The following is an 11,669-nucleotide window of genomic DNA, read 5'->3' on the forward strand; positions in this document are numbered from 1 at the left end:
TCCACATCTGGTGTGGGGCTGAAACTTCTTACAACCACGAGATCAAGAGTCGCACGCTTCACCAACCAAAGCAGCCAGATGCCCTAATTCTGATCAATCTTTTAGATATGGGAGTCAAGTCTACTGTCAAAGTATTCTGACTTTTTAATTTCAGCATCTTTGCTTTTGAGCCTAGCGTTAGCTTTCTAAAGTCAGAATTATCAAACCCTACTTACCTAAAAATTCAGAAAACTTGTTCCACTGATGTATCTAATGATACATTCAGTGAAAACCTTGAGGCTTTAGGAATTCTAATTAGAGTTTAAACTGACTTCTTTGTGCCCTATGGATATTATGAAACTTAAGATAAGTATTTGTGACTATTCTACTTAATGTATAGTCTTCATTATGTAGGCTTTTTCTTTTAATCGGTTTCTACACTGGTTTCGTGTTAAGTTTTTCAGATGTTAGCAGGCAGAGGGTTTTGTTTTAAATATGGTAGCATATTCAAAGATTATTAAAGTATTAGTTACAATGTCAGATTTTCATAATTGCATCATAAGTACTTAAAATGATCTGTCCTGCTGTGATCCTGCCTGTACTGGAATACTGTCTGGTATGAATGCTCGACCAACCAAAGGGGGTGACGTAGCTGTGTCGGTTTCTTTTAAAATGAAAACTACCGGGGCGCCTGGGGGGCTCAGTATGTTGAGCATCGACTCTTGATTTCAGCTCAGGTCATGATCTCGGAATGAGATGGAGCCCCGTGTGGGACTCTGCTCAGGGCAGAGTCTGCTTATCCCTCTCCCTCCCCCTCTGCCCCTCCTCCATGCACTTTGTGTCTCTCTCACTCTAAAATAAATAAGTAAAATCTTAAAAAAAAATAATAAAAAGCTTTGGATACGAGTAGTTCAAACTAGTAACGCCAGATTGGTTTCTGAAGGAATTAATACAGCTGTCACAGGTGACAACATTCCAGAGTTCCAGGATTATTTTAATGTAGATTTAAGGATGGTTAAATTTTGATTGAATATGAAGACTTCAGAGGGCCAACTTTCGTGTATTTAAAACATCCATCGATAGTTGGTGTGAGGAAGACATTTTATTTACTTGGTTGACTTCATCTAGACATACATGTGATGCCTATTTTTTTTTTTTTATTATTGACTTCATTGTTGCTGCCTTAATGAGAAATTTTAGTTTGATTCGTCAACTCTTTCTGCTAGGTTTTGGATTTTTAAATTTTTTTTGTTTGCTTGGTTTGGGGTTTTTTTAGGGTGGCGGGTGGTGGTACCCTAAGAAGTTTCTGCAGTAGAAAATATCATGACACCATATATGTTCCTTATATAGTCGTGGCATTTAGAGGAGTTTTTCAAAGCTTATGCTGGGAGATGGGGAAGATAAGCAAAGCATCACGGCAAATTCTTCATTTTTCAGAGTAAATTCATCTTATGGATATAATGACAAGCACGTTTAGCACGTTCTGGTAACATGGCTTCTTTTCATTGTGATTGCTTTGCAAACTTAATAATGTTCCTCCCTGATGAGAGCCTGATTGGAACTGATTTTTGTTTAAAGATAAATATGTTTAATACGGAGAAAATAAAAGTTGCCCGTGTGCCTCTCACATGGCAAACTATAAATTAGCAGCACGCGACTGTAGCCTTGGACACCAACCATCCTAACAGCAGGCACGGCTGCGTTAAACTTGGCGTTTGACGTGGAACGTGTTTTCAGATCAGGGCTTTCCTCGGGTGGGTTTCCTGTGATTGGACTAATACATAAATATTTGCTCCTTTGGAGGCATTTAGACATTGGAAATTAATGATTTGCTTATGAACCACAGACTCAAGGAACACTTTTAGATGACATTTCCATTCTTAACTTTTTTGCCGATGGACTGCTCAGGCATGACGCTCTGTTTCTATGTTCTAGGACTATTACTGAATAAATACTATTTATTTCTTTATATCGACCAACATATTATTACATTAGCTCTCTTGTGGTCAGAAGAGCTCTGAGATGCTGGAGGATACTGTGTGGTGAAGTTAGAGGCCAGGTGACCTGTGCAGCGACCCTGTGATGAGAACTGGGGCGCCGGGAGGCGAGACAGAGGACACCGAGCCCGCCGTTCATGTCTGGCGTGGTCCATGCCTCAGCTTTGTCTCGCAGTGCTCTGTTTTTAACAATTGTACTTAACCGCATCTTAAGAAAAACATTCTGGCATCTCAAAGGAAACAGGGTAACCGAAAAAGAGAAAAGCCCTCACATGATTCCTTCTGTCTTCGCTGATCCCTGGGCTGTCATTGAAGAGTAATATGTACTCTGTGTGACACTTCCCATGATACCGCTGCTGATTTTCGGGAAGGAAGTAGGGAGGCAGTTGGTCCTACATGTCCAGGCTGGCCACACACGTGGCGAGTCACTCCGCCTCTCTCTGCCTCCATTTCTTCAACCATGAAATGGGAATAGCTGTCCCTGTCCTTCCCTGCCTCACCCGCATACTGAAGGGTCAGGTAAAGAAGAGGAAAAATTCTATAAGGTGCCTTGATCCCAAAGATGGGCAGAATACAGATGTCCCTGTGCTTTAGTAATGAAGACTTTCTTTTATATAGCGACTTGATTTTAAAAGCGTCTTTAACCTGATTCTGTATAGTGAATAATAACTGATATTTTGAAATAGAAATTGAGAATAGGTAGGTTTAAAGTTAAGGAGCTGTTTCATATTTTCAACCATCAGATAGTAAAAATTTACAATGTGTATTATGGTTCTCAGTGTGGGTTTAAAGTGTATCATTGCGCTCAGCTCCTTTGTAGAAGGTCCTGTCATTTGAGCCAACTTTGTCTGTTTCAGGGGCCGCATGGGGATCACAGCAAACCGTTGTCATAGCAGCATTTTTAGCATCTCTAGAATCTCAGCGGTTAGGAGCCTTAGAGCTTGCCCGGTGCCATTTCCCGCCAGAGGCGAGGTTCCTTCCGGTACCATCACTGGCGGGAGCGTGTGGGGCTCTCGCGGGGGGCTCTGGGGCAGGGAGCCAGCTGCTACCTCCCTGGTTTGCTGTGTACGTTTTGTTCAAGAATTTCCTTAAACTTGGAAGTAGTCATGTGTTACATGAGAACATGCAACCATTTTTAAGTTTTAAGGAATACCGTCTTTTTAAAGGGCCTAGTTTTGTGACATTTTCTGGGTTTCTCTTTATGGTTTCTTCCATTGATTGGTTGTTTTCTCCATTTGATATAATTTGAACATATTTTCTTCCCTTTTTATTTGTGCCTTCTTCCATTTAGCATTTATGGTAGCAAGAAGGGAAGGGTTGATTTTTTTTTTAAAGTTTATTTAAATAATCTCTCCATCCAATGTGGTCCTCAACCTCACGACCCCAAGATCTAAAGTCGCATGCTCTACCGACCGAGCCAGCCAGGCGCCCCAAGAGTTGTTGATTTTTAAAATAGACTGAAATCATGACTTTTGTTTTTGTCTTACGTGGCAACTGGATAGATTGCTGATCTCTTCTTTAAGGGCCCTTCAAAACTAGAAGCCGTTCTTTTCAGGTAAATGCCTGGTAAGTGGCATGGGGTGCTCTGAGGAAGGGGAAGGCATGGGACCCCAAAGTAGAGTAGAGCGTCCCAATGCCCATGGCTGTATTTTCCTTCTAAGGAGCACATTTCCCAGAGACGTGGCGTCCCAGTGGAACCAGCTGCTGGGTAGGAAGGATGTGTAACGGTTTGTTGACTTTCCTTTATCAGGTCAGGTGCAGGGCCATCATCCAGCCTCGACATTCCACTCCAACTTTGCTCCTCTTTGGGAAATGGGGGTACCTCAATTTTGCTAACTCGTCCAAATTTTCATCAATGAAGTAAATCACTTGACTTGTATCTTTTCTTTTGGTTTTCTTTTCTCCCTCTCTCTCTGCGGGTTCCTTCTGCTTTCTCCCACCTTTCTAAGGGAAGCTGTGCTTGATCTTGCCCAGTCCAGGCCACCACGTTAAGATGAACCAGCCTTAGACTCGACCCCCTGTAACTGTGATTTTCTGTGTGCAGCCGCCGAATAACTTTGGACCGTTTTCAACAGCTGCCTGATGTCCCGTCACACCAGCTATGTAGCGTCCAAGGTGGCCTGTGGGGCAGGAGAGTCACCAACCAGAGTGGATATGTTTCTAGAATAAAAGACCTCTCTTCAATGCCCCCTTTAATACCTCTTTTGAGACATGTGGGTGCATCTTGTCTCTGGCCAAAACTTGTTTTCAGTTTCAAAGGGCTGGTTCTGAAGGTGTCTTTGTAACTTTTTTGTTTCTGGATCTGTTAGTTGCCGGGGCAGCAGTTAGCTAAGCCCTCATTGCCTGCAGAGGGAAGGAGCCTGTGTTACATCCCGACCCCACGGGTTTCCTGCTTAGGACCAAGTACTCACCTGCCTTCCAGGAGGGGAACTACTCTGTTTGCAGAAACTTGTTGGTGTTTTGGGTTTTTTGTTATTTTGGTTTTTTTTATCTTTCCCATATTCTGTCTTGGCTTAGTGAGGTCCTTGACCTGCATAGCTTGCCTCTTTCTCTCCCACTCTTACTCCCAGTTTTCCAATATGGGAAATGTCCTTTTATTCAAGCAAGAAGCAAAAAGTGCTCTTAAGTGAAGTCTCTAGATAGGGTTTGCTTTGAAAGAAGATGATGGCTTATGTTGGTTGTAAACATCAGTGTGGCTGGCAATTAGGACAGGTTTTTAGCCTCTTTGAAAAAGCCCTTCTGGGGCAAACCTTTGACAAAGTCACTCAACTGGCATGTAATTAGAATTTTATATGCATGGCTTTTTTTCTAAGTCTCTCTAGAAAAACGGAAGACCTTCTTACAATGCAAGCAATAAAATTATTCGCACATCGAGGATCAACTTTATTTTTTTATTTGCCTTTTATGCCATCTTTTATTATTTTTATTAGTATTACTCTAGCATTAATTCTCCCCAAAGGGAGTAGCATTTTTCTTCCTCCTCTTCTTCTTCTTCCTCTTCTTCTTCTTCTTCTTCTCCCTCCTCTTCTTCTTCTTCCTCTTCTTCTTCTTCTTCTTCTTCTTTTTTTTGCTTGATGCCTCCTGCATTTAGTAAGTAGTTTTTTGTTTTGTTTTTTGTGGGTTTTTTTTGGCTGCTTTCTTGAATCCCATATTTATACTACTTTATGGTTAGTTTTAAAAAATTGATTAGTTCTAGCTGGGCTAGAAGCATCAAGTATTATTTTATAGTGAACTTTCCCTTTTCTGGAATTTATGTAGAAGAAGAGCTAAAGGTTACAAATGGGGTTTTTTTTCCTGTAAATATGTATAGTTATTTTAATGTCTTTTGAATGCTTTCTTATAGTGATAATTTGTACTGCCATTGATCAAAGGTAAACAATACGGAGTTAAGAATTTTTATACTATGAACTATTCATTGAGAATTTTCAGAATTCCATAGCTACTTATCTTTAACACTTGTGAGAGGCGTGTATTTTTTTCCTTTCATGGTCTTGAAGTTAGTTTTCCCTTTGTTCAGGCAGGTCTGAGTCATGAGTTGTATTGACTGGAAAACATACACGTATCCAAAAGCGGATGTATTGTAGAAATATGATGTTTTCTTGCTTTGGGGGTTTGGCCAAAAAGTTTTGTGTATGGGTGTTATTTTTAACAAAGCAGTAAGGGCTTACTTTTTACCAACCTGTGTGCGTGCCAAGATGTGTTTGTTCAAGCTTTAAGAAAAGAATAAACCTGTCTATGTACAAACACCTGTCACCTGACTTGGATTTGTGGGGGGAGGGGGGTTGGAATTACATAAGATTCTTAAAGAAACAACAGTATATATCAGTAATGCTTCTTTTTTTTATGATTTTATTTATTCATTTGAGAGAGAGAGAGCAGAAGCAGGGGGAGTGGCAGAGGGAAAGGGAGAAGCAGACTCCCTCCTGAGCAGGGAGCCGGACATGGGACTCAATCCCAGGACCTGGGATCATGACCTGGGGCGAAGGCAGGCGCTTGACCATCTGAGCCCCCCAGGCGCCCCTAGATCAGGAATTCTTCAAAGAATGACTCACGTTAACTCATAAGAAAACTGCGTGGAGCTGACTGAAGGCAGAGTTCTTTCAACCACATGTGTCTGCTCTGCTCCGCGTACCTGGAAAGCCTGGAAGCGTCTCTCGGCACAGCGTTCCCCAGAGGCCTCGTCTCCCCCGTCGTGTGACCTGAGGGCTCCGGGAGTAGCCGCCCCGGATGTTGGAGGAGGCGGGCCTCGGCCTCATGACTACGGCTCTCGGCAGCTGGTTCCCCGGTCCCCTTGCGACCACCCACCCCGTCTCCTGGGACTCAGCCCCCCTGAGAAGTGACTCTCCCCCTCTCCCCTGGCCCCTCATCCCTCACTTTATCCTCTGAAACACCCACCTTCCATCCCTCAAGGCCCACTTCTCTCAGTTCTCCAAAAACCAGTGACCCAGTTCGGTTATTTCGGAGGTAGCAGCGGTCGATGGGATGAGTCGAGGCTCGGGGCCTGCCTGGGTTCCCCGTCCCTGCATCACGACCGTAACCATTGATTGTTTTGCAGTTCCTGTGGGTCAAGAATTTGGAGCTGCTCAGCTGGATGGTTCCGGCTCAGAGCTGAGCCTCTCGTGTGTTTCCGGCAGGATGAGGACGTTGGCCAGGGCTGCTGTCATTCGAATGCTCCCCGGACCGTCCCACGGTGCTGGCAGCTTCCCCGCAGCCATAGCCTCGGCTTCTGCTCGCCGGGTCAGGGAACGAGCCACGCTGGGCGCTAGTGGGAAAGTGCCAGGCTCTGAGCTGGAGGCCACTCCGGCTTCCCTTCTGCTTCTCACCCTGTCGTAGACAGAAAGATGGCCATGTGCTGATCTCCAGCCCTGCGAATGTGGCCCCTTATGTGGCAAAGGAACTGTCCTGGTGGGGTTAAGGTGAGAGTCCTGAGAGGAGAGATCATCCTGGGTTACCCAAGGGAGGCTGGGTATAATCCACGTGTTCCTATGAGAGAGGCCGGAGGCCAGAGCGTAGGGGAGATGCTGTGCTGCTGGCTTTGAAGGGGGAGGAAGGGCCCGCAAGCCTGAAGCCTGAAGTGGCCTCTGGACAGGCGAAGAGGTGGATTCTTCCCAAGAGCCTCCAAGGCGAGCCAGCCCTGCTGACACCTTGACTGGACCAGTGAGATTGATTGTGGGCTTCTGACCTCCAGCTCAGCGAGATGGGAGTTTCCGTCCAGAACGGCGCAGCCGAGAACACAGAGCCCCTGCTCCCCCAGCATGCAGGTGGGGGGCTCTCTTCCCAGGAGAGGCAGGCTGTCAGCATTTCTCAACCTGGCCCAGCTACCTGTTGCTCAGGCTGAGTCCTGGGCAAGTGCAGGTGGGAGCTGGGGGCTCGGTTCCTCTGCCCGGCCCCTGCTTGCGGGATAGAGGCTCCACGGTGGGCACTGTGCACGGAGAACCCGGGGCCCCAGTGGCCCTGGCACCTGGGGCAGGGGTTCCGTGCCGGGGGCGGCAAGTCTAGAAGACCTGAGGCTGTGGCCCACCCCCAGACCCACTGAGCCCTCAGCATCTAAGACCGGGTGTCACTCAGAGGGAAGCACGCCATCATCTCCAGCCCCACACAGACGCTGGACTCGCGGCTGCCTAGGACCTGGAGGTGGGGGGAGCAGGGAGGGGGTGTTCCGGGTAACATCCGGGCTGATGGCTAACAAGGTTTCCTTTCAGCCGTGCAGAGCATTCGCAGAAGATGTATTTTCCACTTACCTCGGGGGAGACAACATTTAAACCTCACGCCAACATAGACATAACACAAAAGACACTCCTCTTAACCACGAGGACACAAGAGCGCCGTCTCCCAGCGCCCTTCCAGGAGCACAGCCCTCCCCCTCCCACCTGCCTGCTCGGGACCAGCACCCTGAGAGCTTGTCTCAAGACATTTGGCTCCTGAGTTCAACCACCTGGAGCAGAACATTGGGAGGGAAAGAAATGCCTTCAACTCAGATGCTTACTTAGTTCATTATCTGGCCCAAGAGTAAAGTTCGTTGCCTTCTGCTGACCCTGGAGGCCCGGCGGCCAGTTTGCCTGCCGGACACTGTTCCTATGCTGCCCCCAGCTTAGAACCGCGGGGTGTCTTTCCTAAGGCTTTGTTTTAAACGGGATGCGTAAAAAAGCAATTTAAAAAAAATTTTTTTAATTTGCTGAAATGAAAGGCTGCTTGTCAGTTGTTCATGACTTTGTGGCCTGGCTCTTTTTGCACTGAGTTTTTTTTGCATTTCTTGGCAATAATGAGCCAACCTCCTGCTTCCGGAGCCCTCATTCTCGATTCCTATCCCCCTCTCCTCCCTCTCTCTGGCCTGAAACCAGCAGGAGAATTTCACTTTCACCACCTGGGTGTGAGGCCCGTGGCCACGAGGAAGTGAGGTGGGACGACATCCGCAGGATGGCTTTGTGAGGACCACGTCCTCCGTGTGTCTGACTCTGATCCATTCTGGGATCCAGCCACAGACTCCGAACTGAGCCTGGTGCTTCCCGCGCTGTGTTTGCGTGACTTGGGTCAGCTATGCCGTGCATGCGGCTCTTGGCTCGAGCTGGAGTGGATGTGACTCCCCAGTGTCCCCGCCAGCGCCCCGGATTAACAGCCAGCCTGGGCAAGTGTTCGGCTATTTATAAGACAAAGAAGAAATAATCCCCAGGGTAACACCAGGTGAAGCCAAAGACCACGGCCTAAGCTTCGACAGAGAGGTGTGGGGTGAAGGGCTGGCGTGGGACCACCGAGAGCCCCCAGGTACCCCGTAAGTGCCCGGGCTGCGTGTTTACTTGGCGGAAGGTTCAGCTGCATGGGACTCGGAGCCACAAGACCGAGTCAAGACTCTCATTTTTGTGAGATGATAACATATGTCAAGCGAGGCCACCCATCAGGACTTCCCACACTGTGCCCCTGTGCTAGCTTCCGGCTGTGGCTGGAATCGATGCTGAACCCCCAGGAAACACAGATGAAGGCCACCCTGGCTCCGTCCACTGAACACTATGGCTTGAGCACAAGTGGCTGGTCCATCCCAAAGAGTGGACGGACCAGCCTGGCAGAACCCCGAATCGGCCTGGGGTGGGAGCCTGGGGAAGACCTCTGCCTCGACATCCTTCCTCCTCGCCATGCCGGATGCCACCGCTCAGCCCTGCCTGAGTTCTGACCCCTGGAGGACAAACCGCTCTCTGGGCCTCAGTTTCCTCACCTGCAAAACAGGGGTGACATTATTGTCATCCTTCTGTCCCAGGAAACTGGAACATTCTCTGGGGTATTTCTTGGTACTGTCAAGTCTATCGGAAGTGTCTGGATACTTTCAGACTGCTCAAAAATTGTAGTAGTTATGAAGGATTACAAATGCTGAGGGAGGGTCTAAGGCGGCTAATACACCATCAGCTCGAAGGTGATGGGGGGCGAGCCAGCTCTACCTGCAGGAGCTGGGCATGGCGGTCTGACCAACACCTCCCGCCAACACCGGGTTGTCAGTAGGATGAGAAGGACCACGGAGTGCTGGAGTCAGAATTTCAGCTCATGCACTCTGGAGGCCGAAAACTCCAGCGATAGGGATAATCACGTTGGCAATCTTCCAGACCCACGGCGGCTCCCCCGGGGTCTTCCCAGATCAGACGCATTTGCTCGGGAGCCTCCAAATGCCTGTCTGATAGTTTATTTCTTGAGTTTAGTGTGAGCACATGGGTGTTCACTGTCGTATTCCTTACGCCCTTTTGCACGTTAGGAATAGTTCATGAGGATTTTTTAAAGGACAACGTAGGCCTTGCGCCACCAGCAAAGAGCTGTCAGTGCGTACAGAACGTGGAGGAGAGGAACAGACGCGATGAGAGAGGAGGCCACCAGCAACAGCGCCGCATGCTGGGCCGTGGCTCCCACCAGCTTTAAAATATTTCCCTGGACAACTGGTAAGGAAGGCAGTCTGCCCCGAGCATGTTGGATGGTGAGAGGAGACCACCCAAGGACTAAAATTTTCACCCAGGGGCACCTGGGTGGCTCGGTCGGTTGAGCATCGGACTCTTGGTTTCAGCTCAGGTCATTACCTCAGGGTCGTGGGATCGAGCCCCATGTGGGGCTCTGCCCTCACTGTGGTGTCTGCTTGAGATTCTCTCTCCCTCTGCCTCTGCCCCTCTTGCTTGTGTGCTCTTGTTCTCTCTCTCTCAAATAAATAAATCTTTTAAAAAGGTAAAATAAAAAATGTTTTAAAGATTTTATTTATTTGATAGACACAGCGAGAGAAAGAACACAAGCAGGGGGAGTGGGAGAGGGAGAAGCAGGCCTCCTGCTGAGCAGGGAGCCCAACGCGGGGCTCGATCCCAGGACCCCGGGACCATGACCTGAGCCGAAGGCAGACGCTTAACAACTGAGCCACCCAGGTGCCCCCCAAAAAGGTAAAATAAAATTTTAACCCAGATGATCCCCGGGTGACTGAGCAAATGGTACAAAGTTCAGTCTGGGAAGCTGTGTGTGCTCACTCTTGCGGGCCCTCCGGTCTGGGGGCCCACGGGCCTATCAAAACAGGTGACTCATGGGACTGAACCCATCCACAGACCCCACTATGTGGGACACCCTATATTGAGCGTGCAGGGGGTAGGGGGAAGAGCAGGGAGGAGATGTTAAGATCTCTGTTCATCTGACCAACACAGGAGGCTTTCTGTGCTCCCCATAGTCAAGGTGTCTTGCTTCTATTCTCAGAGCTCGCAGCCCCCAGGGCTAGCCATTCTCCGCTGGGGTCTGGGCTCTGGACGGTTCTGTCAGTCTTCCTGAGGCCTGAGCATGTTCGCTAATCTTTCCGAACCCTGAGGGATGTAAAAATAATTTCCCCAGCATCCCACGCGGGTTCTTTGTGTGAAAGCAACAAAAACTACCTCTGAATAACTTCAGCAAAAAGGGAACAGATGACAGGAAATGGGAAAGCCCGTTGGACCAAAAGAACAAAGAGCCAGGCTTGGCAGGGGCTGGGGCCTGCTGGACCTGGGGGCCTGAGGAACAAACACTAATGGGTTGCTTCATCTGGGCCTCGGTGCTGAGCAGAGTCTGAGCCAATGTGGAGGGGTGAGCAGCCTGCGACTGTGTGTGTGTGTGTGTGTGTGTCTGTCTGTCTGTCTGTCTGTATTTTTTCCTTCATCCTTGTGTCCCTCCAGGCAAGACTGAACCACCTAGGAGGGAAGGTTCTATGTGCCCTGGCTAGAGGACGGCCGGGCATCTTCTCTGACTGAATAGGTGCTAGTTCGAGGCCGTTCTTCAAAAGCCAGATGGGAGCATGACCAGAAGACAGAAGTCTAGACTCAGGGCAGAAACAACATCGGTAGCCCCACCCGCACCCCCATGTCCGCTCTGCCTTGTGGTTTTTGTCCAGGCTTTTTAACAACCCATCCGTCTCCCCAGCAGAGCCCAAAGTCCAGGACAGGGACCTTTTCCTGCACTTGTATCTCCCTAGGAGGGGTGGGGTGGGGTGGGAGGGAGTTCGGAACTGGCCTGATCACTGCGGAGCCGCCTAATAACTACTGATGGGATTGGGTGCAATCCGGTCAAAGAGACGAGGAATGAAATACGGATCTTTTTAACACACTTCCTGGCAGTTCAAAACGTCTTTGCACTCTAAGCTAAAGTGGCAAGGATTAAATATATCACACTGGCCTTGTGTCTCTGAGGCCTCTGTACCCTGGAAGCCCCCTTTGCCCC

The sequence above is a fragment of the Ursus maritimus genome, unplaced genomic scaffold (assembly GCF_017311325.1).
Source record: "Ursus maritimus isolate PB19 unplaced genomic scaffold, ASM1731132v1 scaffold_25, whole genome shotgun sequence".
NCBI lineage: Eukaryota > Metazoa > Chordata > Mammalia > Carnivora > Ursidae > Ursus > Ursus maritimus.